General features: G+C 36.8%; 2 long non-coding RNA genes across 5 annotated transcripts; both read left to right on the top strand.

Annotated features, from left to right (window-relative positions):
* The first annotated feature begins 522 nt into the window (after window positions 1–522).
* LOC116107837 lies at window positions 523–8,482 on the top strand. 3 transcript variants are annotated; one of them, XR_004124544.1, is made up of 5 exons: window positions 523–846; window positions 1,203–1,279; window positions 8,003–8,118; window positions 8,216–8,273; window positions 8,373–8,482. It is a non-coding gene; the product is annotated as an uncharacterized LOC116107837 (long non-coding RNA). The 3 variants fall into 3 exon arrangements; XR_004124545.1 differs by having other exon boundaries at window positions 8,370–8,460; XR_004124543.1 differs by lacking the exon at window positions 8,373–8,482 and having other exon boundaries at window positions 8,216–8,322.
* Window positions 8,483–9,590: 1,108 nt separating this feature from the next.
* On the top strand, window positions 9,591–23,445 carry LOC116107834. 2 transcript variants are annotated; one of them, XR_004124542.1, is made up of 6 exons: window positions 9,595–9,692; window positions 12,804–12,910; window positions 14,262–14,336; window positions 22,729–22,858; window positions 23,040–23,189; window positions 23,328–23,445. It is a non-coding gene; the product is annotated as an uncharacterized LOC116107834 (long non-coding RNA). The 2 variants fall into 2 exon arrangements; XR_004124541.1 differs by having other exon boundaries at window positions 9,591–9,692; window positions 23,040–23,405.
* The last annotated feature ends 360 nt before the right edge of the window (window positions 23,446–23,805 follow it).

Here is a 23,805-nt window from a genome sequence, read left to right as displayed (position 1 = left end):
ACTAAGACACATCTTTGATGCTAATTGGATTGGAAAACTGATTAAGACTGCATAGGACCTGACTATCAATTATAAGCCGCTGGATATTTTTTCTCAAGGATGTTTTTTGTACAATCATGTTCTGCTGAAAATGGAGTAAAAACTTTTAGAGTTAGGCAGGTAGCTCATAGGGACAGTAGTCAGGACAATTATCTCTACTGGGAAACAATGAAATCGAGTATTTTCAAATGCATTGGATGAGAGGTGAACCTGTGATAGTTACAAATGTGCTTGAAAAGACTTCTGGTCTTAGTTGGGACCCAATGGTCATGTGGAGGGCTTTTCGAGGGACAGAAAATATTTTAAAAGAGGAGGCTCATAAGGTTAAAGCTATTTATTGTTTTGATTGGTGTGAGGTATGTGTTCATGTTTTTATATCCCAGAGTTGCAGTACACCTTTCTGTAGTTGCTGATTCGTTCCTCTAGAGGCATGCCTCTTACTGGCCCAGTTCCATTACCAGGCCAGTATTTTACTCGGTTCATGTATTATCACTTTTTAGTTTTTCCTTTTTAATGATAATTGCTTTTGTAAGCTTTAAATCTGCTCTGTTTTTTTACTTTCATACTGTTATGTGCCCTTCATATGCCTGTTGCTTCACTCTAAACCAAAATCACAAGCTTCTCAATACAAAACGAGCATTTAACTTAAATTCTTGACTGAAGAGTTTACATAAATTCTCAACCATTCATTCTGTTTACTCTAATTTTGTATTAAAAATTTTGTTGTAGAGGGTATTGATGTTGCAGCTTCTCATTCATTGATTACAAGTGGAGTTGCCATTGGTTTAGGATCTGTAGTATTGAAGAGTATGTCCTAGATACCTATATTTACCTGTTTTCTGTCTATCGTATAGTTGTGTGTATTTAGTATGGTAAAATTTTGCTATTTAGTCTTTTGATTTGTCTATTATTAAATATAATTAGATAGTCTTGTATAAGTAGAACTAACAGTAAAATATGGAAGGATATTTTTTTCTGTTGCAGTGGGCATTAGCAGATATTCTTAATGTGCATTGTCCTAAACACGGCTCAAAACAGTGGGTTTAGTCTTAGATTATCTTGAACCCTGAGAACTTACTTTGCTGGTGATCACTTTTTGTTGGTTGGTTTATATATATATGGTTTTTCATGAATGACATTCTGGACCTTTATAATATCCTCAGGATTGGTCTCTTGAACTCAAAGAAGTTTTTTCACTTGAAAGGGAAGGAGAATTTGATAAGAATGCTCCTCTGGCATGGTAAGTTGCAATTAATTTACTGAAATTAAAGAGAAAACACTTTCGCAGTTAATGTGATGTGTTATATTCTACTCTATCTGCTGTAAAAATTCTCCACTCTGCAAGTTCTTGGTTGACTCATATTGTGGGAATACTTAGCCAAGGATAGAGAATAGCGCATCCTGAAGCACCAGCAACTGGCTATATGGTTCTCTCACTCTCCCACTGTTTGTGTGTGTGTGTGTGTGTGTGTGTGTGTGTGTGTGTGTTCATGTGCACATGTATGTGTGTGTGTTTGTGTTCAGGTGTATCTGCACTGCAAGACTAATTAACTTTTTAAGAATCTTTCAAAATAGTTTGGCAAGGGGATATAATTTGCTGACCTGGTCAGTAAAAGTGCTCAGTATTGCTACGCTGATAAGAAAAATCCTGTGGGCCTAATGCTTTTTAGTGAAATAGCGTTGGGAGAGGTCTACACAGTCAAGAATGCAGAAGTGAGTTCACCTTCCATTTTACATGTGTGTGTATCCTAATTCTTGATGTTTCCTTGCATTGTTATGTGAGTCTATTAGGTGGTTGTTTTTTTTTTTTTTTTCTTTTTTTAATTGTGTCACATTTGTCTGTTGAGATATTACACACTCATTTATTGTGTTCCTATAACAATTATAACTTATGTATGCTGCTACATCATTTTGTGTGTAATCTTGTATTATAATGGACACATTTTATTGGCCCAGTATAATGTGTAGCGTGTGGGAGAAATGATTTCTAATGCATATGTTTCCATACCAGTTCTTCTTCATAGTAATTTTTTTCTGCTCTGTGATTCAATATATGGATAAACCTCAGAAAGATGTGGTTCGTTCTGAACCATGAAAAGGTTAGAAATGTGTTGATGATATGAAATAGTTAGACCAAGGTGCTAGAAATGATTGATATGTGAGACAGAAGCATTATATGGATGTTTTGAGGATTTTTTTTTTTTTTTTTTTTTTTTTTGTATATAAAATGCTCATTTAGTTGTAATTACAATTGTAATCACGATCGATTTGAGGTTTCATGAAGTGCTTTGTAGTTTTCATAAACTAGGCCAACCTTAATAGTTCAAATATTATATTTGGGGGCTTGAGCAAACTAACATAAAATGTACTTGACCTTTGTAATTCATTGGCATGATCTTTTCTTTTTTCTGAAACTTGCAATACCCATTACAAGTTTAATTGGATTAGGAAGGTCAAGCTAATGCTTATTCATTGGCTGCTAGACAAAACATTGAGATTCAAGATTGATTTGCTGATTTTCTTTTATTTAAACATCTTTTCTGCGCTGATCTTTATTGTTCAACATACTTGTTGCCAAGATTAATCGCTTCATAGTTTATGTACTTGAAGATTAACCAAAATGTCTACTGAAAGTCTGATTTATTTTATTTTCAAGTTTTGGCAAATATTAATTTGCATCTTTTGAAATATGTCCAATGGGTTAACTGAACAATTCTGAATCTTTTTGCCCTTCATGGATACAACTGTGTATTTGTTTTTCCTTTTTCAAACTATATTTTGTTGAATAATTACAGTTTTAACAATTCCTCCTATAAAACTACTTTCATTCCTTTCTTCTTCCAATCACTCAATTTTCACAACATTGATCTTATCCATCTAATCAAAGTAAAACTGTGTATTTTATTCAAACTATTAAGATTTTAATAAGGCGTATGTCAACTGATTTTAAAAGAAAATATTTAAAGTTTTGTCATGCTTGAAATTGTAATTCACTAAGCTTTTCTCTCAAATTTTGCTATAAATTGTTACTTTTCATACTAAAGAGATTAAATTTTCATTCTAAATATCAGTCTTCAACTTCACATAATAGTTACACAGTCCAAGGGTTTACAAATCTCAAATTAAATGGTGAGCGAAAGAATGTTCCTCTAAATTAAAATAATCTCAAAATTTTTCCAAATCTTGAAAGTAAAGCATGAAAACACATGTCCTCTCATACAATTCTTATAATTACAAAAAACCTATGTGTTCTTTCATACCATCCTTATAATCATAAAAAACCCCAAAAGCTTTAATTTTATTGTATGATACCATATCACACTTCTTCCCTTTTTGTAATTATTAACTTCGTATCAATTTGCAACATCACCATGCATGTCCCACATGTCTCATGTGCATCTACCAACCCATTTTTATTATCAAAAATTAATAATAACAGTTTTTTTCTTTAATTTTGAATATTCATTTCAAATAATTGATATATATATATATATATAAATATATATATTATATATATATATATCTATATATACAACGCAATATTCAAAGTGATTTATTTAATTGAGAATGAGAGACAAAATTTGGTATGGGAAATTTGTTTAGCGAAAGAAAGGGACAAGAAGAAGAATGATAAAAGGGAGTTGGTTTTGTTAAGTGGAGATTTGATAGAAGCATTAGATTCTTTCGGGGCCCATCACCATCATCATCACCATCCCCAATTTCATTTATTTTCTTCCTCCTAAATTTACTTTTTCCTTTTTCATTTACTTTCAAATAAACAAATCCGCCTAATTCTCTATTGTAAGCCACTTGGCTTTCGGTTCAGGCACGAGGCATCCACACTCTTCTCTTTAATATTCTTTTATAATTCAAAACACACACACACACACCCCTTAATTCTCTTCTTCTCTTTAATATTCTTTCTCTCCAACGGCTCTTTCTGATCTTTGGGCTTTTTAGTTTTATTTTTGGAGGTTCAGTTTCGTATTTAGGGTTTTGGCTTTGTTATACGATTTTTTTTTTCACTTAATTTTGAAGTTCTTTTGAATTTTTTTTTTTTTTTTAAATTTGTGCTGGTGAAGCTGTTGTGCGCGTCTGGAAGATGGCGAATATTGTGGTGGTAATTTTTATTTGTCAAGTGTTAATTGCTTTGCCCTTATATTGAGAAATTGGATAGTTTGGGATTTTAAATATTAAAATTTTATTGTATGTAGGGTGGTTCTTTTGGTGATGCCCAGAAAAATGTGTTTGATTTAGGTGCATTTGTGGGGGACTTGACTTTTGAGGAAGATGCAATTGGGTAAGTTAAGAATTGTGAAAGCTTTTTGTATAATTTATGTAGAACTTTGTTTGTTGATTTGTTTAAGATGTGATCTGTGTTTTAGAGAATTTGACTATTCTCAAGTTTTCTTGAATGTTTGAGTAAAATTAATTGGTAAAGTAACTTAAAATAAAGAAATAAATGGTGGGTGACCGTAAGTTCTCTGGGTGAGTTGGTTGAGGTGCTGAAATCTTGGAAATTGCTGGAAACTTGAGAGGGTTACCTTTGGACGCCTTTGCCGGTGACCAAAGTGTCACTCTCTTTCAATCATGTAGTGATGCTGACTGAATTTAATTTGTAAACCTGGGAAAGAAATAATTTTTGTTTCCTTTTTAGAGATTATTGCTTAGAAGATTCTTAGGAAACGTTTGTGAGATAGGTCATGGAGGGTGCTTTTAACTGTAAGAGAAGAGTTGTAAACTGTCTTGTATTTTTGTTCAGACTACTAGGTATTTTATTATGAAGATGTTGATTGCTGTTGCTGTTTTTGGCAGTGATGATATATCATTGGAAGGACTTGAGAAGGAGCTTGAAGAATGTAAAAACTATGACGTGAGTAACTCTTGTGTTGTTTTTTTGTTTTTTCTTTTCCTGAAGCTATAGTCTCGTTTTTGTGGTTTTTGCATCTATAGTTGTTATATGGGGAACTAGGGTAAGGTAGCATTGTATTTATAACTTACTGTTTGAGATAGGATCTGCTGGTTGAGGATAACAACAAGTGAAACTAGGGTGGGTGTTCTTGTTCTTTAATGTGTGTGACTCCTTGAGTCGACATGGTGTAAGTTTGTACAATAGGCTACATAGATTAGATCTATGAGTTCATACTGCTTCTTGGCTTTTGTCATGATGATTATTGTGTTGAAAACACTATTGGAAAATTGTGATAATTTGATGTATGATATAGATAATTTTTGATGTTTGTTAAATCAAGGTTGTCTTGTTCCTCAGAGGTGAAATTTTGCCTGTAGTGTCTGAGTATTTGCAGAACAAAGTGACTCAGATGTTAGTATAAAATTAAATTGTTAGATGAGTAACACAGGAAGCGACAGATTGTACTATCTAGTTAATTCTTTTAAGCAATTTGAGAGTACTTATCAGTAAAAAGGAATAAAATATCTGGATTACATTTATGATTATCTGGTAATTTGGTTTGGAGTCTGCATACTATATGATCTTCTTGTGCTTGCCACATGAAGTTTGCACGATCCTGTGCTTTATATTTTATATTTGTTTCCATAATTTTTCTGCTAAACTTCATATTTTATACCTTAATGTATGTGTCTATGTGTTCATATAGGTAGTTGAAAACATATTGTCTAAAGGTACAACACTAAGGGAGTACATAAAGGGGGTTAAGAATGATCTACGCCAAGTTGAGTTGGACTCTATTCAGGTTCATGGTTACTTTGCTTTGCTAAGATGCTTTGTATGTAATACTGTGGTGTCTATTAAAATAAGATCAAGTACTTCAGTTGTGTTTTTTTAATTTTTTTAAAACAAAAGTACTTCAACTGTTTCATCTTATGTTTTTATAAAAAATTGTATTGAATCAATTCATGCCTTTGTGCCTTATCTTCGATTTCTGCGTGTTGTCCTATCACTCAGTGAGGGTTATGTATAGCTGAGATGCTCTTTAATCATCTTCTTGTATCTTACTTTCATTGTTTTTTCATTTATGAATTATTATTGATTGATGCTAGAACTTTTTTAATGCTGCAGGATTATATTAAAGAAAGTGATAACTTGGTGTCTGATGGAACCCGACTTGCAATTCCACTAACAATACCAACAATCTATCCAACAAACACAACCAACACTCACACTCAAATGAGAAAATACCTTGTTATATTAATAACCACATAGAACATTACATCTAGAGAAGATACATCCAGAAGCCATGTCCTATCAGCACTCAATAAGCAAGTAACACTAAGAAAGTAAACAAAGTACACTAAGAAAATGGTAAACAAAAGACTAACTTCGAGGGTCAGCCACCTCCACAAGTACTAACTTGGGTCAGCTACCTCCCTTCCAAAATAACTTGTTAATTCTCAATATCCTCTCTTTCGTTCCTGCCCTTTTTATTCCCTCCTGACACCTTTTGATTTCTAACAGAATTTCTCCTCTCCAATCCTATCAAGCCACCTGTCCTCTCATAACAAATTCTAACCTCCTACCTAACAAATATTCCCATGCTTCTTACCACTATTCTTCCTACGGTAGACCATTCCCCTTGGGTTTCGGGTCCAACATACCTTTCAGGCACGAGGCATCCACACTCTTCTCTTTAATATTCTTTTATAATTCAAAACACACACACACACCCCTTAATTCTCTTCTTCTCTTTAATATTCTTTCTCTCCAATGGCTCTTTCTGATCTTTGGGTCTTTTGATCCCAAGATCTTTTGGTTTTTTAGTTTTATTTTGGAAAGTTAAGACTTGTTCAGTTTTGTATTTAGAGTTTTGGCTTTGTTATATAATTTTTTACAGTGAATTAATATTAGGATGTTAATGAGATGATGAATCAAGGAGGCAATCCTCAAACTGTGGCTTCACTTGACCCTAATTTGGTTGAGGTGATTTGATTGGTGTTGAGACTAGAAGCACTACTCTTTTTTCCAGAGGAAGAGAACCACTGAAGAATCGTACTCCTGTTTTTGCTCTAGGGGATTGGGTCAATATTTTAAATGTTCAATTTTATTTCACTCACTGTGAAATATTCTTTGCCCTGATATTATGGATTATATGTTTAGTTTCTCACTGGATCGCATAGTAAATCAAATGTCAGTTGTGATCTTTGATCATTGATTGTTTGGCCTTAGCTTCTTCTTGGGAATATTTTAGAATATATACACTTATGATTCGTATTCCAATTTATTGGATCGGCAATCTTTTAAATTTTTATGTTTTGATTATAATTTATCTAATTCTCCTCAATTGGGCCAATATGGAAACATAGAATGCCTGCTGAAATATATCCTTTCTTGTATTTGTTGCTCTGGTAAAGTAAATAACAAAGAGAAAATAGTAGTAAAGGAAATCTGAGCCTATTTTTCACATACCCAAAAAAATGTGGAGTATGATAAGATAAAGAATTTGAATTATGCTGTAAACTTGTGTTAATTACTTTTTGCAATGTTTTAGATTTTAACTGGCATCAGGTCAGGTTATAATTTTGCAGTGTGCATGAGAATTGGAATATTGTTGAAAATAGGCTCTCTTCAGATTTTTTTCCCCTACTATTGCATAGTCGTTTCTGTTTCCTACTTTTCTGGGTGTGCTTGCAGTCACAGAAGTCTGTTTTCAAACTCCTGCTTCCCCACTTTCCCCACCTTATAATTAGATACATGTATTAAACTCTTTGTTTTTTTTCTTAAACTGTCCCTAAATTTATAATTTATTATATCTATGAAAGTTGACAGTTTTGTAAAGAGATGTGAAATGATGATATCTAGGAAATGATGAAATGGGGAAAAAAAAGAAAGAAAGAAAGAAAAAAAGAATGAAGGAAGAAAATAGGAAGAAAAGTGATGTGTGGGATATGTCTCCTGTGTATGAAAGAAATGTTTCACTATTTATGAAATCTATCATTATTTGCTGGCAAACGAGGTTCCATGGTTTGAATCTTTTTTTGGTTTCAGGAAATTGATCAACCTGCATTGATTCCGCATATATCTGAAGCCAGCTCCTTAAAGTATACTTATGAGGTCCTTTTCCGGAGCTTACACAAGCTGCTTATGGATACTGCAACTTCTGAGTACCTTTTTACTCTTCTCCTTGATTTTGTTTGCTAGATGTAAGTGAATGTCAAGTCTGTTGTATAGTTTTTGACTCTTTTGTTCTCTAATTCGCAGGTATCTTTTCTGTGATGATTTCTTCAGGAAGAATCTATATTTTATGAAATTTTCGCAGGTAAAATTTTATAAATAATAAGGTCAAGATATGCACCAGAAGGTGGCACTACTTGAAGTGAATAATAATCAGCCAATGCCTTTTTGGAGTTGCCAGCAGGTGGCAATTTAATTTCTGCTAGAACTTCTGTGTCAGCCATCACAATTTCAGATTTTAGTAGTACTGGTATTATTGAGACTGGCTTAGGATCAATTTTGGCTTCTACAATGAAAGAAAGCACAACCAAAGAGGCAAGTACAGATGCTTCTTAGGACACTTTCAAAGTAGCTATTCTCACTGTAAGTGATACAGTTGCATCGGCAACTGGGCCTGATTGAAGGTACTAAATCTATGTATATGCGTGCTCTCTGTCTCTCTCTCTTTTATATCCTTTTTTAATGCTTCCTGTGTATATATAGTTATTCATCCATCCAGTTTAGATATGTTAAAAAAGCAAAACAAAGAAAAGGCATCTAGGTACACCTTTCTGACTTAGTAGGTTTAAAAATCTTTATGGATGCTACAGTGGTAGAGCGAGTTGATGTTCTGCCTTATATGAGTTAGATATGGAACATTATATAGCAAACAGTGGATGATTAGAATCTTTATGTCCTTGGATGACTCAATCTTTGGGATCATCTTCTCTAAGGTGTCCTTAATTGGGAATGCGAAGATCATTACCTAAACTTAATAGCATCTGGATACACCTCTTTGAATCATTGTTTCAGAAGGGTCACTTACTTGATGCCATAGTAAAAAGCCGAGCTGATATTACTCCTTGTCAAAGTGAAACATGGAAAGTTCTAAATGCTATGCAACAGTATTCTGGAAATAGTATGGCAATCATCAAGTCATCTTGGTGGTGTTCTTTCTTATTTTTGCCTCTATTGTGCTTGTATTAGAACTTCCTTGTGAGCATTGAACTATAAATAAACTAACAACACTTTAGAACTATCCTTTTTTGTAATGCTTGACTATTTGAAGAATTGACCAAACTTGAAATCTTTTTGAAAGCATTAATGACCATTTAACTAAAGGCCTTTGGTTGTGTGAGCCATGGCCGATTAACTGATTCATGAAAAATGTTGTATACTTCTTAAATGTAATATGCTAGACATGCATAGTAGAACGATGCATAAACTTTGGTTTAGTTCTGAGTGAACAATGGATTTCCTTTTAGTTCAAATGATTAGAAAAATAAGAAAAATGTCTTCTACTTTTATCTTTCTGTTTCTGCATTGCATTTTGATAGTAAATGATATTGAACACATTTAATTTTCAATGGGCCTAGAGCTGTTTCTGTTTTAAATTCCTCATCATAAAGGTTAGGTGGAGCAAGGGTAGTTGCAACAGCTGTAGTCCTAGATGATGTAGGGAAAATCAAAGATGTTATCCAGAGATGGTCTGATATTGACGAAATGGATCTCATCCTTACCCTTGGTAACTTTAAGATTGGATTTTTTTTTCTTTTTTTGTTAGGTAAGTAATTATATTAAAAAAGAAGAATGTACAAAGGCCTAATAAAAGTCGGCCAGCCTATTTTGGGACATGCCTCGAAAATAGGAATAAAAAGAAACAAGCCTACAAATGGCCATCCACTCTTGGGGTTTATCTTAAACCACATAGGGAGATAAACACCAAGAAGAAAGCAAAGATAACACCAAAAATTCCACCTACCATAGGACACCTCCCTAGGTTAGGATCACTAAAAGAAAAACACGAGATCAAACTCTTTACAATTGATACAAATACAATCAAGCAAAATCCATTTTGCATAACCCTCCATAATTCAGTCTTCAAACGGTGTCGGGAACTTGAGGAACGTTTTTGAAAATAGATCTAGGGAGGCCCCAATCATTCGCCAACTTCTTATTGCTGTAGGATGTTTTGACATTCCTAAGGTCCATAGCTTTGTCTCTCATAACACTTTTGATAGCATCAATTATGGTGAAGGAATCCTTGTAGTCACCCCTAAAAATTCGCGAATTTCGCTCCCTCCAAATCCAATAAACAGTAGCCCCTAAACAAAGCCTACCCAAAGTGAATTTTAAACTCTTACCTTTCCATTTCCTTGCCAAATGGGGGATGTAATCATGCCGGGGTCTAACCACATAGCCAAAGTCAGCAAGTATAAGGATCTTGATCCAAATAGACTTAGAAAACGGACATGCAAAAAATAAGTGGTCAAGAGATTCCATAGATGAGTTACAAAGGCAACAATGAGCGTTAGTAGTAGCCCCTTACCTCATCAACCTTTCCTTTGTAGGTAATCTCTCCTTTATAGCCATCCATAAGATCATAGAGTATCTTAGGATAGCCTTTGAGAACCACACCAAGTCACACCACTCAACTTTTGCTCTTCTTCCTCTAATAGCCTCCCAAGCCGATTTGGTAGACAAATCCCCCGAAGGTGAGGGTATCCATCAAATCTTGTCATCAACATTAGAAGGTGTGAAATTCACAGAATTTCCCATGTTAATAAGAGCCCAAGAATTGGCACTTGGCCACTTCCAATTGCATCCATCAATCACAGAACTCACCTTAGCATCTTTAGCAATCCCTGCATCATAAATAATCCTTTCCCCATAGATGCAAGCAAGGGGACCGTTCGGCTGCCAGTTATCAAACCAAAGAGAAGTGGTGTTACCATTGCCAATGTTACATTTGGTATTCTTTCTAGCCATTTCCCTATTTTTGAGGATATGTCTCCAAGACCATGTACAATTTTGGGGAATGCTTATGTCCCAAATGCTTCTATTTCTTAAAAGATGAATTCAGACCCAAGAGGCCCACAAAGTAGGGTTTCTATGATTGCATAGGTTCCAAATATGTCTTAAAGAAGCCGCGAGGTTTCATTCCTTACATTTCATAAACCCAAGCCCGCCCTCATTTTTGGGTATATATACCTCCTCCCACGCTTTTCTAGCTTTGTGTCTATTCATATCAGCTCCGGACCAAAGAAAAGCTCTCAAACTAGCATCAATTTCCTTCTAAATTTGGAAAGGAGAATAAAGAGAGACGACCAATAAATTTGGATACTCCAAAGTATGGACTTAATCAAAATTATCCTCCCCGCATAGGATAAAAACCTACTTCTCCAAGAGGCAACCCGAGCCAAGATTTTATCCAAGAGAGGACGACAATCCCCAAAGGTTAGCTTAGAGGTAATAAGGGGTACACCTAAGTATTTGATGGGAAGAGTAGCCTCGGGAAAACCTGCCAAACTTAAGAGCTCCATCTTTTCATTGTCACTCACACCAGAAAGGAAGATATTGCTCTTATCGGGATTTGCACTCAATCCTGACAAACTTTCAAAGGTAATTAAAGCATTCTTAAGGAGAGACAGAGAAGTACCCTCGGCTTTACAAAAAAGCATGAGATCGTCTGCGAAACAAAGATGAGTCAGCCCCATTTTCTTGCATCTCCAATGAAAACTAAAGTTCGGATTAGTTGCCATTCTATTCAAGAGCCGAGAGAGAATCTCCATAGCAATAACAAACAAGTAAGGGGAGAAGGGATCCCTTCGTCTTAGCCCTCTAGAGCTCCCAAAGAAACCCACCAGCTCCCCATTGATAACCATAGAACCTAGGAGTTGTGATGCATGTGGATATCCAATTGACAAGTACACTTGGGAATCCAAAATTCTTTAGGACTTGTAAGAGAAACTCCCAATTAACCGAGTCCTAAGCCTTCATTAAATCAACTTTCAAGGCACACCTTTTCTCCTTGGTCGAAGCTCGATTATAGTTGTGCACCAGCTCTTGGCATAAGAGGATATTATCTCCTATTCTCCAATCACCAACAAATGCTGCTTGTGCTGGGTCAATTGAGAGAGGTAAAGCACTCTTAATTCTATTTGCAATAATTTTGGTGATACCTTTATAAATAATGTTGCAGCAAGAAATAGGCCTATAGTCTTTACACAAAGAAGCATTAACACACTTGGGAATAAGAGCAATTGAAGTACAATTTACCTCCCTAAAAAGCTTGCCCTCTTGGAAGAAGTCTTTAATAGCCATAATCACATCTTTTCCCACCACATCCCAAGCTTTCTTGAAGAAATAAACACCAAAACCATCTGGTCCAGAAGCTTTGTTATTGCCCAAAGAAAACAGAGTGTTCTTGATTTCCTCATCCGTCACTTCGGCAGTCATCCCATTCGCCATAGCACTAGTGATGCAAGGTTCAATAAGTTCCTCTAAGCCCCGGTAGTCGCTCACACCCCTCGGCTCCTGAAATACTCTTTTAAAGTGGCTGACAATTTCCTCTTTAATGCTCAAAGGATCTTCAAAAACCGTGTCGTTATCACTCGTAAGCTTGGTGATTTTCACACACTTGAAGAAGTAGCTTGTGTTCTGGTCACCCTCTCTAAGCCATTGCACTCTAGATTTTTGCCTAGCTAAAGACTCCTTAGCTCGACTTAAAGAGTTAAAATTAAAAGCTTTGGCTTTCTCCTCAGATTGTATTCAGCTAGCTAAATTCTGTGGGTGAATTTGTTTTTTGGGTTATCTTGACGTTTTCCTCTCCTTTTTTGAATATATTTTGAACAAGGTGGCACTGGCTTCACCCCAAGAGACGTTACCCCTGAAGCTACAAAAGAGTTGATTCAGAGGGAAGCACCTGGTCTTTTGTATGTAATGATCTAAGAGAGTTTAAAGGTACCAACAATATTTTTTTGGAAGTTATTAATTTATATTAATTCATTATAGCTTCTTTTGTAACTATTTGAACTTTTCTACATATGATTATGTCTTGACTGATAAGAGTGTTTTGTAAGTAACTGTGTAATTGTTGTGGAATTGTCACTTTAACATTGAAGTAATTTTGGGGAAGTTAGTAAAAGTTCAAGCAAAATTTATTTGATTCAAATTACTGACGGTTTAGTCCTTAGCTGCATGCCAACATGCACTCGTTTAATTTACCATGTACTACTGCAAGTTTGAAGTTCCAAATGACTATTTAGATGTGTCTATGTTGGCTTCTTGAATGTCATATCTCCTGTTTGTTTATATTTCAAAGTCTTAACCATTTTTCCAGTTAAGTTTAGAAGTAATAATACTTAAATCCGGTAAGAGAAAGTAAAGTCATGTGTTTGAATTCCAAATATGGTGCATCTTCTGTTAAGTTCTTCTTTCCAGCCCTTAATGTTTATACTTTTCTTAAAAGTCTAATTTCAATGCCATTTTTTTCCTCATTATCTCGAATTGGGATCATTCAATCAGTTTTCCATGAAAGTTTCTTGGCTTCTATGTGTGCAAATCAATGGTCGTTACATCCTGACAGTATGCCTATTTTATTTATGTTGATCTAACCAATTTCATGGAAGATTTTCTGCATACTAATAAATCTTCTTCTATCGGTGTATTTTGAGTAGGGCCTTTAGCTAAATTCCTGTTTTTTCTGTCCTTCAATGCGCGTGAGGTCAAACAGGGTGTGAACCGATACAAAAAGTTGTTGGCAGAGTTATTTTCCCGTAATCAGTGGGATTTATAGCTTGTGTAATGTCACTTGAACTTAGGCTTTGAAAGTATATGAGAATTGCATTGGTTTAATTGGTCTTGGTAATGTATGTATGGATTAATTTTTAACTTGTTTTGTGTTTCCGAAATGAAGATGGAGTATTGTTTTAAGATTGGGTTTATAGTTAAGGTTTGGTTTACTGTGATATTTTAGCCATGTTTCTAGTGGTGTTTTGAAACATGTGAAATTTGTTTTCGTATCATAGAAATGTTTCAAAAAAGTGGAAGGTTCATTGTTGCTTTGGCTGCTAGTAGTACAAATAAGGTTACTCAGTTACATCGTTAGAAATCTTGTACATTTTAGAAGAGAACTTGAATGCTGGCAATAGAGACGTCAAGAAATATCGAACTTATCACTTTTAGTATCTGCCCTGCTTTTTACAGAATTTCTTTATGCTTCTGATTCACGCCCCTCCACTCTCAACCTCCTGAAAACAGGAACAATTTTAAAAAGAAAACTGAGCAATTTCATGTGCTTATTTGTATGCAGGATGCTAAACCAATTGATAGAAAAATTGGTAAGCTTTGTGAATATGCTTCGAAAAACCCATTACGAATTCCCAAGGTATGTTTTATCTTCCGGTTGACCCATTACTTTGCATTTTGATGCATACATAAATCTTCCAAACTGAGCAAATCAGCCATTTTATCTTTTACTTCAGACTATAATGCATTATTCTTTTAAATGTAAAATGGTTACTAAAGCTACTCTTTTCACCAATCCCTTTGCACTTCTGCCAAACTTTTAGTTACTTTTGCCTTATGCTGCTTGTGGCTTTTTTCTTTTTCTTTTAGCCTTCTGTGCTATTCTATAATTGCTATACCATAAATTTATCAAGAATGCAATTTGGCAATTTTTCTTGATTCTGCTTCTTGTTCTTATTTGTCTTGTTTTCACCATTAAAATTATGCATGCCATTGTTAAGTTTCCCTAAAATGCAATTTGGCAATTTTTTCTTGATTATTAATTTGAATAATATCTTTACAAATTCAGGGGTTCTTATGAATAAAAAACATGAGGTTTTATTTGGGGAGGCTAAATTTGTCATATTTGTAAAAAAAGTCAAGGCATTGTCTTTTTTTTTTTTTTTTTTTTAGAGAATGATTTTTGGGTAGGCGATGGTGATTGAGTGAGTAGGCAAATATCTATTTAATCCTGACGGGGGACATTCTCTAGGGGATAAACTAACACAAGTATATGATTTACCTATCTTAGTATTATAACATGCTGGTCATTGTATCTAAGTGTAGATTATATGAACATCAAGTAAAATATAAGCGATAGACATAAATAACATTACATCAATAAAACACCCGCTAGTGTTGCAATATTTGTGGGCCTATAATGAAACCTCTTGTTCTCAGTTTTTTATGGATTAAGTGATGCTGTCGGTGCCCTTTGATGCTAGCATCTACTGCCATGTATTTGCTATGATCATATGGAAAGAATTAAGGTACCAAGAAGCTTGGCAATTTACAGTGGTTCTTATGAATTTAAAACATATGATGAATTAGAATATATATTCAATTATTATTATTTTTATTATTATTATTATTTTTTTTTTTTGTGTATGTGTGTGTTCAATTCAGTGGTTTATTTCATGTTCTTTTAAATGTTATAAGTCTTGTTCAAATAAAAAGTTAATCTGTCTTCATTTTGTATCTAAATCTAGGTAATGGTTTGTTGTTGTCTTTTATGTTCTCTTAGTAAAAGTAAATGTCCTTTGTATTTTAAGTGAGCTTAAATTTAGCTAGTGATTATGACCTATTTAGTTGCACATTTTTATTTTTGCCCTTCCATTTTGGTATTGAATTATTATATGATGATATCATCTAAAACATGTTGTCTCTATTGGGTAATGATTGATTTTTAAAGTTTAAAGCTAACAAGAACGAACAATAGTAATATTTAAGGTCTAACATGTCCTTTGATGTGCTCAATTAATTAATTGAGTTGTTATGTGGATCCAACCACAAGCCTCTTGGGTACTATTTAAACTAGAATAATATGTTTTGAGTAGATTTTAATCTTGTATTATGTGTTTTGATTGATATAGGTTCCAGTTAAGCACCTTGTCTTTATGGTACATGGTATTGGTCAGAGGTTGGAGAAATCTAATTTGGTTGATGATGTCGGCAACTTTCGCCATATCACAGCAAGTCTTGCTGAACAACATCTTGCTACACGCCAACATGGCATCCAGAGAATTCTTTATATCCCTTGCCAGGTGAATAAGAAATTATTTTGTGCTTAATTGACTCTCTCTTCTGTATGTAGTTTGATTCCCTTGTGTCAATTACCCATCTCAAGCTGTTTAGAATCTGAAAATGCATAATGTTTGATGCAGTTTTGATGAAATTAGACTCTTTTTTATGTAAAGCTAATATGGACTGACGAGATTGTAGATGTGTTTGTGGATAGTGTTGTGTATCTTAGTTATAATCTCTCTCTTGATTTCTTTCTCTCTCAGTCTCGCTTCTGTTTCTGGAAAACTAGAAAATTATGTGATCATATTATTAATAAGCTATGTAATTGCTTCATATTCAATGAATGAGGCATGCACGTTTTGTATATTATGTAGATGATGAAACATTTTTATGGCATTTCAATATGCCTAGTTTTATTCAATTTGAAAGTTCCTTTTTATGTTTTCTAATTAGAAATGATAACACCATGTCGTTGTGAAGTTGTTAGACCACCCATACGTAAGGTTTATAAATCAAAGCAGGGGTAGGAATAGGCATTAAGGTGCAATAAGGGTGACGTGACAGTGAATGTGGAGAGTGTGGTGAGTTTGTTAGGAGTGTGGAGAGTGGTTATAATAAAGTACACGTGGTGATAAGTGGTTATAGAATTGGATAATTAGTATATGGAGAGGAGAGTGTGAGGCAGGTCATTTTTATCAAGGAATATCTTCTTAGGACTGATTGGGAGGCCCCCAGCTCCTCGAACTACTGGGAACCTGTTCTTGAATGAATTTGCTCTGTCAAGGGATAATTCAATCCTGATTAATACTATTTTTATTCCTTTCAGATTGTGCATATTTTTGTTGTTGTGTTGTGTTGTGTTGTGGCTGTGGTTTGATTTGTTTTTCAGGGTAGTTCCATCAGTTTGGTATCAGAGCTAGGCTGGGGAATGGTCAAATCGAAGATGGAGAACAGAATGGAAAATGTGGAAATAGAGATAAAATTGGTGAAGAAGGACATGAGCTCAGTGAAGACTGATGTGGGTAACCTTAAAGAGTACCTGATCGAGATGAGAGAGTTAATGAGGATGAGGGAAGAGAGGGATGAAAAACGTTATCACGAAAAGGAGAAGACACTGTCGTCCTTCGAGAATCATGATTCTGGTGTTGTTCGAGAACAGGGCCGAGAAACTAACAGAGATAGTGGGAAAGAGGAGAAGAAAGGCGAGAAACTTGAGCTTCCAATCTTCAATAGAGAGGATCCATTTGGGTGGACATTCCTAGCAGATCGCTACTTTGCCATTAACAGATATGTGGATCATCGGAGATGGTGAAGCCGCGGCTGTGTGTATGAAGGGTAGGGCATTGAACTGGTACCAATGGGTTGAAGGATGAGAACCTTTCAAGTCATGGGGAGAGTTCAAGGTAGCTTTAATTGCGAGATTCTGTCCGTCGTTCCAAGGTTCTACACACGAAGCTCTGGTGGCTCTGAAGCAAACTTCCGCAGTGACTGAATATAGGGAAGAGTTTGAGTCCCATACGGCACCGTTGAAGGATTTGGGTGAAGAATTATTGATGAGAGTCTTTATCAACGGGCTCAAAGAGGAGATTAGAGTTGAGCTAAGCTGAGACTGGTGAGGCCTAACTCTTTTCAAGATGTGATTGAAAAGGCTCATCGGGATGTCGGCCCAAAATTTTTAAAACTAAGGAGCAAAAGAACATTACACAAGAGCGTCTAGCAGCCCAGACCTGACTGGACCCCCGTGGTGGTCCAATTCAAACAAACCACCAAATCCCATTCACGTTGCATCATCTCGCACACCAGAAAGGAGAGAGAGAGCACCAGAGATTGGAGCTTCGAGCTTTAGAGGGGGAATTGGCAAAAATTTTCGGCAATTTTCAGAGGCCGATATCTAGTATAAGAGGGAAAAGGGACTTTGTTTTCGTTGTGATGAAAAGTTCAGCCCCAATCACCGCTATAAGAGTAAATCATTATAGATTATGTTGGCTTGGGAAGACGATGACTTTGAGAAGGATGAATCTCCACTGGAAAGTGACGAAAATTCCAACCCGGAAGCTAATGCTTTAGCTTTGTCCATGAATTCCATTGTGGGTATAACTTTGGACAAAACTTTGAAGGTTAAAGGGAAAATTGGGAACACGGATGTGGTGGTGTTGGTTGACAGTGGGGCATCCCATAATTTTATTTCAAGAGTTGGTGTGTAAGCTTGGCATTTCAGTTGAAAATGGGAAGCTTTTTGGGGTGATGGTGGGCAATGGGGTCACAATTAAGGGGGAAGGGCCCCCTGGAGGTACAAGGGATCCGAATTAGGTAAGATTTCTTTCCTTTTGAGTTAGGAGGTGCTGATGTTGTGTTGGGTGTTACATGGCTAAGTTCTTTAGGAGATGTGTGTGCCAACTGGAAGAAGTTGACCATAAAATTTGAGGTGGATGGCGTCAGAGTTAGTTTACAAGGAGACCCATCTCTAGTGAAGTCAGTGGTTTCCCTTAAATCCATGTTACGATCCATTAATAACACAAGGGGAGGGGTTCTGGTGGAATGTTGTTTGATTGAGGGAAGTATAATGTCTAAGTGAGAGGATGTCGATCATTGAGTTCAAGCAGTGTTGGATCAGTAGATACACCTTTTTGACCAACCATCCAAGCTTCCTCTACACTGTACTCACGACCACGCTATAGCCCTTAAAGATGGTGCCCTAGCCCCTAACATTAGACCCTTTAGGTACCCTTATTTCCAAAAAAATGAAATTGAAAAGTTGGTGGAAGAGATGTTAGCGGCCCGAATTATCCAGTCTAGTACTAGCCCATACACCAGTTCGATGTTGTTAGTCTAAAAAAAAAAGACGGAAGTTGGAGGTTTTGCATTGACTATAGGGCCCTCAACGAAATAACAATTCCTGACAAGTTTCCCATTCCTACCATTGAGGAGTTCTTGGATGAGTTGGCGGGAGCGACCATATTCTCTAAGTTGGACATTAGGTCCGGGTACCACAAAATCATGATCAAAGAAGACGATATTCCCAAAACAGCTTTTCAAACACATGAGGGGCACTATGAGTTCCTTGCCACGCCGCTCGGCTTGACCAATGCTCCCTCCACGTTTCAGTCACTAATGAACACCATGCGGAAGTTTGTGTTGGTTTTTTTTGACGATATTCTTATCTACAACCTTGACTTGGAGTCCCACATAATACACCTTCGACAAGCTCTTTGGATATTGGACGATAATGAATTGGTAGTGAATTTTAAAAAGTGTTTGTTCGGGCAGCAGGAACTTGAATATTTGGGTCACCTAATTTTGGCTAACAGGGTGGAGGCCGACCCCCAGAAAATTGCAGCTATGGTTTCATGGCCAACGCCAACTAATGTGAAAAGCCTACACAGATTTTTGGGACTAACGGGGTACCATCGCAAATTTGTTAAGGGGTATGGAAGCATATCCCAACCACTCACGAGATTGCTAAAGAAAAACTCTTTTAGTTGGGGTTTGGAGGCCCAACAGGCCTTTGAATCATTGAAGGAGGCTATGACTTGTGTTCCAGTTCTGGCAGCTCCTGATTTCAACACTCCTTTTGAGATACACACAGATGCCTCGGGCCAAGGCATGTGGGCAGTATTAGTTCAGCAAGTAAGACCCATAGCTTACCTAAGTAAGGCTTTTTCACCTCAAGCTAAACAAAAATCGGTCTATGAAAGAGAGTTAATGGCCGTCGTCTTTGCCGTGCACAAATGAAATCCTTATTTATTGGGTAGGAAGTTTATCATTAGAACAAATCAGAGAAGTCTCCAATTTCTCAAGGATCAGCGGATTAAGACTCTGGAACAGCAGAAATGGTTGTCCAAATTAATGGGGTTTTCGTTTGACATCCATTATTGGCCGGAAACCACTAATAAGGTGGCTGACACATTATCTAGACGAGATGAGGAACCATAATTGACCTCTCTATCGGTGATCCAGTTTGCGGAGTATGAAGACTTGGCAATTGAAGCCCAAAAGGACCCTAAGCTTAAACACTTGATTCAGGACTTGATTTCGGATCCCAACCCAGCTACAAACTCTGTCATGGCTGTTTATTGTACAAAGACAGGTTGGTTTTGTCTACAGGCTTACGGTTTGTTTATAAATTAATAACTAAATCTCATTCAAGTCCATCAGGGGGTCATTCCAGATTCTTTTGGACATAAAAAAGGGTTGCAAATGTGGCTTATTGGGTAGGCATTAAGAAGGATGTCCAAGATTTTGTTAAAAGTTGCTCCATATGTCAAGTTAACAAGCATTCAGCTCTGAAACCTGCGAGGCTTCTTCAGCCACTTCCTATTCCTTCTTAGGCATTCGATGAATTGACAATGGACTTCATTGGTGGCCTTCCAAGGGCTAAGGGGTTCGATAGCATCCTGGTGGTAATTGATAGATTGACTAAATATGGCCACTTTCTTCTCTTATCAGACCCTTATACCGCCGAAGAGGTGGCCTTAGTGTTCATGAAAGAGATTGTGAAACTTCATGGTTTTCCAAAGTCCATCATTTCTGACAGGGACAAACTTTTCATGAGCCAATTCTGGCGAGAAATCTTTAGAGTTTCGGGGATAGCTTTGAAATTTAGCTTCGCTTACCATCCCCAAACGGATGGAGAATCCGAAGTGGTGAATAGGTGTTTAGAGGCATACCTCCATTGTTTCTGCAGTTCACAGCCCTGTCAACGGCCAAATTGGTTATCTTGGGCTGAGTTTTGGTATAACATGACATATCATCGGTCAATCAAGATGACAACCTTCAAAGCCTTATATGGTCGTGACCCTCTGACTCTTCTTAAGTTCACCGATTATCCCTCCCAGGTGGACGATGTGAACCACCAGATTCGTGAGCGCAATGCCATCCTTCAAGAACTCAAACACAACCTGGAAATGGCACAAGTTCACATGAAAGAACAGGCAGACCACCACCGGCGGGATATCCAATTTTCTCCAGGTGATCATGTTTACCTTAGGCTCCAGCCCTACAAATTTAAGTCCCTAGCCACACGGTTGAATGAAAAACTTAGCCCCACGTTTTTTGGACCTTTTCGAGTATTGGAGAAAATCGGTGAAGTTTGCCTACAAGTTGGAACTTCCCATTACAGCCCGTATTTATCCAGTTTTTCATGTGTCCCAGTTGAAGCACAGCCTGCATAGCTTGGTATTCGTTCAACCTCTGCCCTCTTTTCTTACGGATGACCTGGAACTTCTAGTTCAACCTGTGGAAGTCCTGGATGTGCGCACCCTTATTGATGGTTCCACAGAAGTTCTCATCCATTGGCACGATCTCCCTTCCTTTGATGCTACCTGGGAATCCTTTGATGTAATCAACAGCCAATTTCCTCACTTCCACCCTGAGGACAAGGTGGCTCTTGGTATTGTTAGACCACCCATATGCAAGGTTTATAAATCAAAAGGCAGGGGTAGGAATAGGCATTAAGGTGCAATGAGGGTGACGCGACAGTGAATGTGGAGAGTGTGGTGAGTTTGTTAAGAGTGTGGAGAGTGGTTATAAGAAAGTACACGTCGCTGATAAGTGGTTACAGAATAGAATAATTAGTATATAGAGAGGAGAGTGTGAGGCCAGTCATTTTTATCAAGGAATATCTTCTTAGGACTGTTTGGGAGGGCCCCAGCTCCTGGAACTGCTGGGAACCTGTTCTTGAATGAATTTGCTTTGTGATAAAGTGAGCTTAGGTAGAACTCACTCCCAAAAGCTAGCTCAAGGAAGGAGGGAGCCCAATCACTTATATACACAATAACAGCCCACTATTGGGGCGATGTGGGACAAACTCAACTTCTAACACCCTCCCTCACGCTCAGCGTGCAAGGCCAGGGTCCAAACCCATCATCGGCCTAACCAAATAGGAGAGAGAAACAAACGTGGCTCTGATACCATTTGATAGGAACCCACTCCAATAACTAAACAATTTGGGCTGGGCCATGGGTCTTTCATGGGCTTGGGTAGAACTCTCATTGGAAAACCGGCTTGTCAAGGGAAGGTGTCCAAGCCTTTATAACTCACATGCCCACCCTTTTCCTTTTCAATGTGGGATCCTAACATTCCCCCATGCTTCGAGACCCAACGCCCTCGTTGGTCTTCTTTCCAAAGAGCGCCTGCCCTCATCGGCTACCCCGCCCTCATCGGAGTGAGTTCTACTCAAGCCCACTTTATCATGGTATCAGAGCCACGTTTATTTCTCTCACCTCTTTGGTTGGGGCGACAATGGATTTGGACCTCGACCTTGCACACCGAACGTGAGGGAGGGTGTTAGAAGTTGAATTTGTCCCACATTGCCCCAATAGTGAGTTGTTATGGTGTATATAAGTGATTGGGCTCCCTCCTCCCTTGAGCTAGCTTTTGGGAGTGAGTTCTACCCAAACCCACTTTATCACTCTGTCAAGGGATAATTCAATCCTGATTAATACTATTTTAATTCCTTTCAGATTGTGCATACTTTTCTTATTGTGTTGTGTTGCGGCTGTGGTTTGATTTGTTTTTTAGGGGAGTTCCATCAGAAGTATATCTCTTATTTGTCTATTTTTACGGATATACCATCATGTCATCACTTATTCTTAATTGCTTATTTTTTGTCATGTGGAAATTTGTAATTATTTTCCATCAGGAATGATTTTTACTTTGGACAGTTGTCATAAATTTTTAGTCTACTGCCATCAGTTTGGAATCATTTAAAAGAGTCATGTAATATTGAACTTGATTTCTGTCAAAATTAGTATCTCAGGAAGGATTGAATTTATCTTGTCAATCTGAAATGATACGAAACAGTATTGGGTTCGGGCTCCTGAAATGATCTGGTAATCATTATAAGCCGGCTGGATATCAGTGATTTGCTACTTAATTTTGGTACTTAACTAAATCTTCTCTCTTTTGCTTTCTGATATTGTTGTCATTTTGTATGCTGAAGTGTGTATTCTCAATCACTTTATATTTGTTTCCATAGCAAAATCTTCTCTTTTTTTTTCTTATATTGGTGCTATTTGGTACATTGAAGTGTGTTTCTTATGCCACTGTATTTTTGTTACAGTGGAGAAAACGTTTGAAGCTCAGTTGCGAAACTGCAGTCGAAAAGATTACTTTAGATGGTGTACGGGGTTTGCATGTCATGCTGAGTGCAACAGTTCATGATGTGTTATACTACATGAGCCCCATCTACTGTCAGGATATTATCAACTCGGTACTGTTTATCTTGTTTCCAATTTCTCACCTTCTCTTCTTTCATTTCTATTTCCCAATGACTAAGCTGTTTCATTATTCAACTATAAAGCTTCTTTCAATCCAGGTTCCTTGTTTAAAATGACATTTTTCTGCACAGGTTCATGATAGTCTTTCTAAAGCTTTAGACCATAATTAGATGGGTTGTTTTGTAGTAGTCGATACCTGATCCACTATCTAAGTTTTGCCAAAGCAGTATACATCTAAGTTTCCTATCAAAAAAAGTTTTAAAATTGCTTCTCATCCTATGCACACTAAACTGGCACATTGGTCTGTTGGAGATATCTTGAGCATAGACAGTCACATCTTGAGCATAGACAGCCAAAGCAACCCATTTCTAAGAAGCTTGAACCTATGCTAGATGATGAACCAAAGAGTTATACCCCTTATATTAAGTACGCAAAGCTCGAATTCAAGGTCAGAAACGGAACTTCTTACGAGCTATAAATTTAAGATGGTAAATCTTGTTACTGATTTGACATTAATTCTTACATATCAGGTTCTTCACACATTCTTTGCTGTTGGATTACCTCTTGGTGTCTTCCTTGCCCTCCGAAATATCCGTATCGAAATAGGTA

Source organism: Pistacia vera, unplaced genomic scaffold (genome assembly GCF_008641045.1).
Source record: "Pistacia vera cultivar Batoury unplaced genomic scaffold, PisVer_v2 Contig549, whole genome shotgun sequence".
NCBI classification, from domain to species: domain Eukaryota; kingdom Viridiplantae; phylum Streptophyta; class Magnoliopsida; order Sapindales; family Anacardiaceae; genus Pistacia; species Pistacia vera.
Note: the sequence above shows the minus strand (reverse complement) of the source record. Positions and strands in the feature narration are given on the sequence as shown.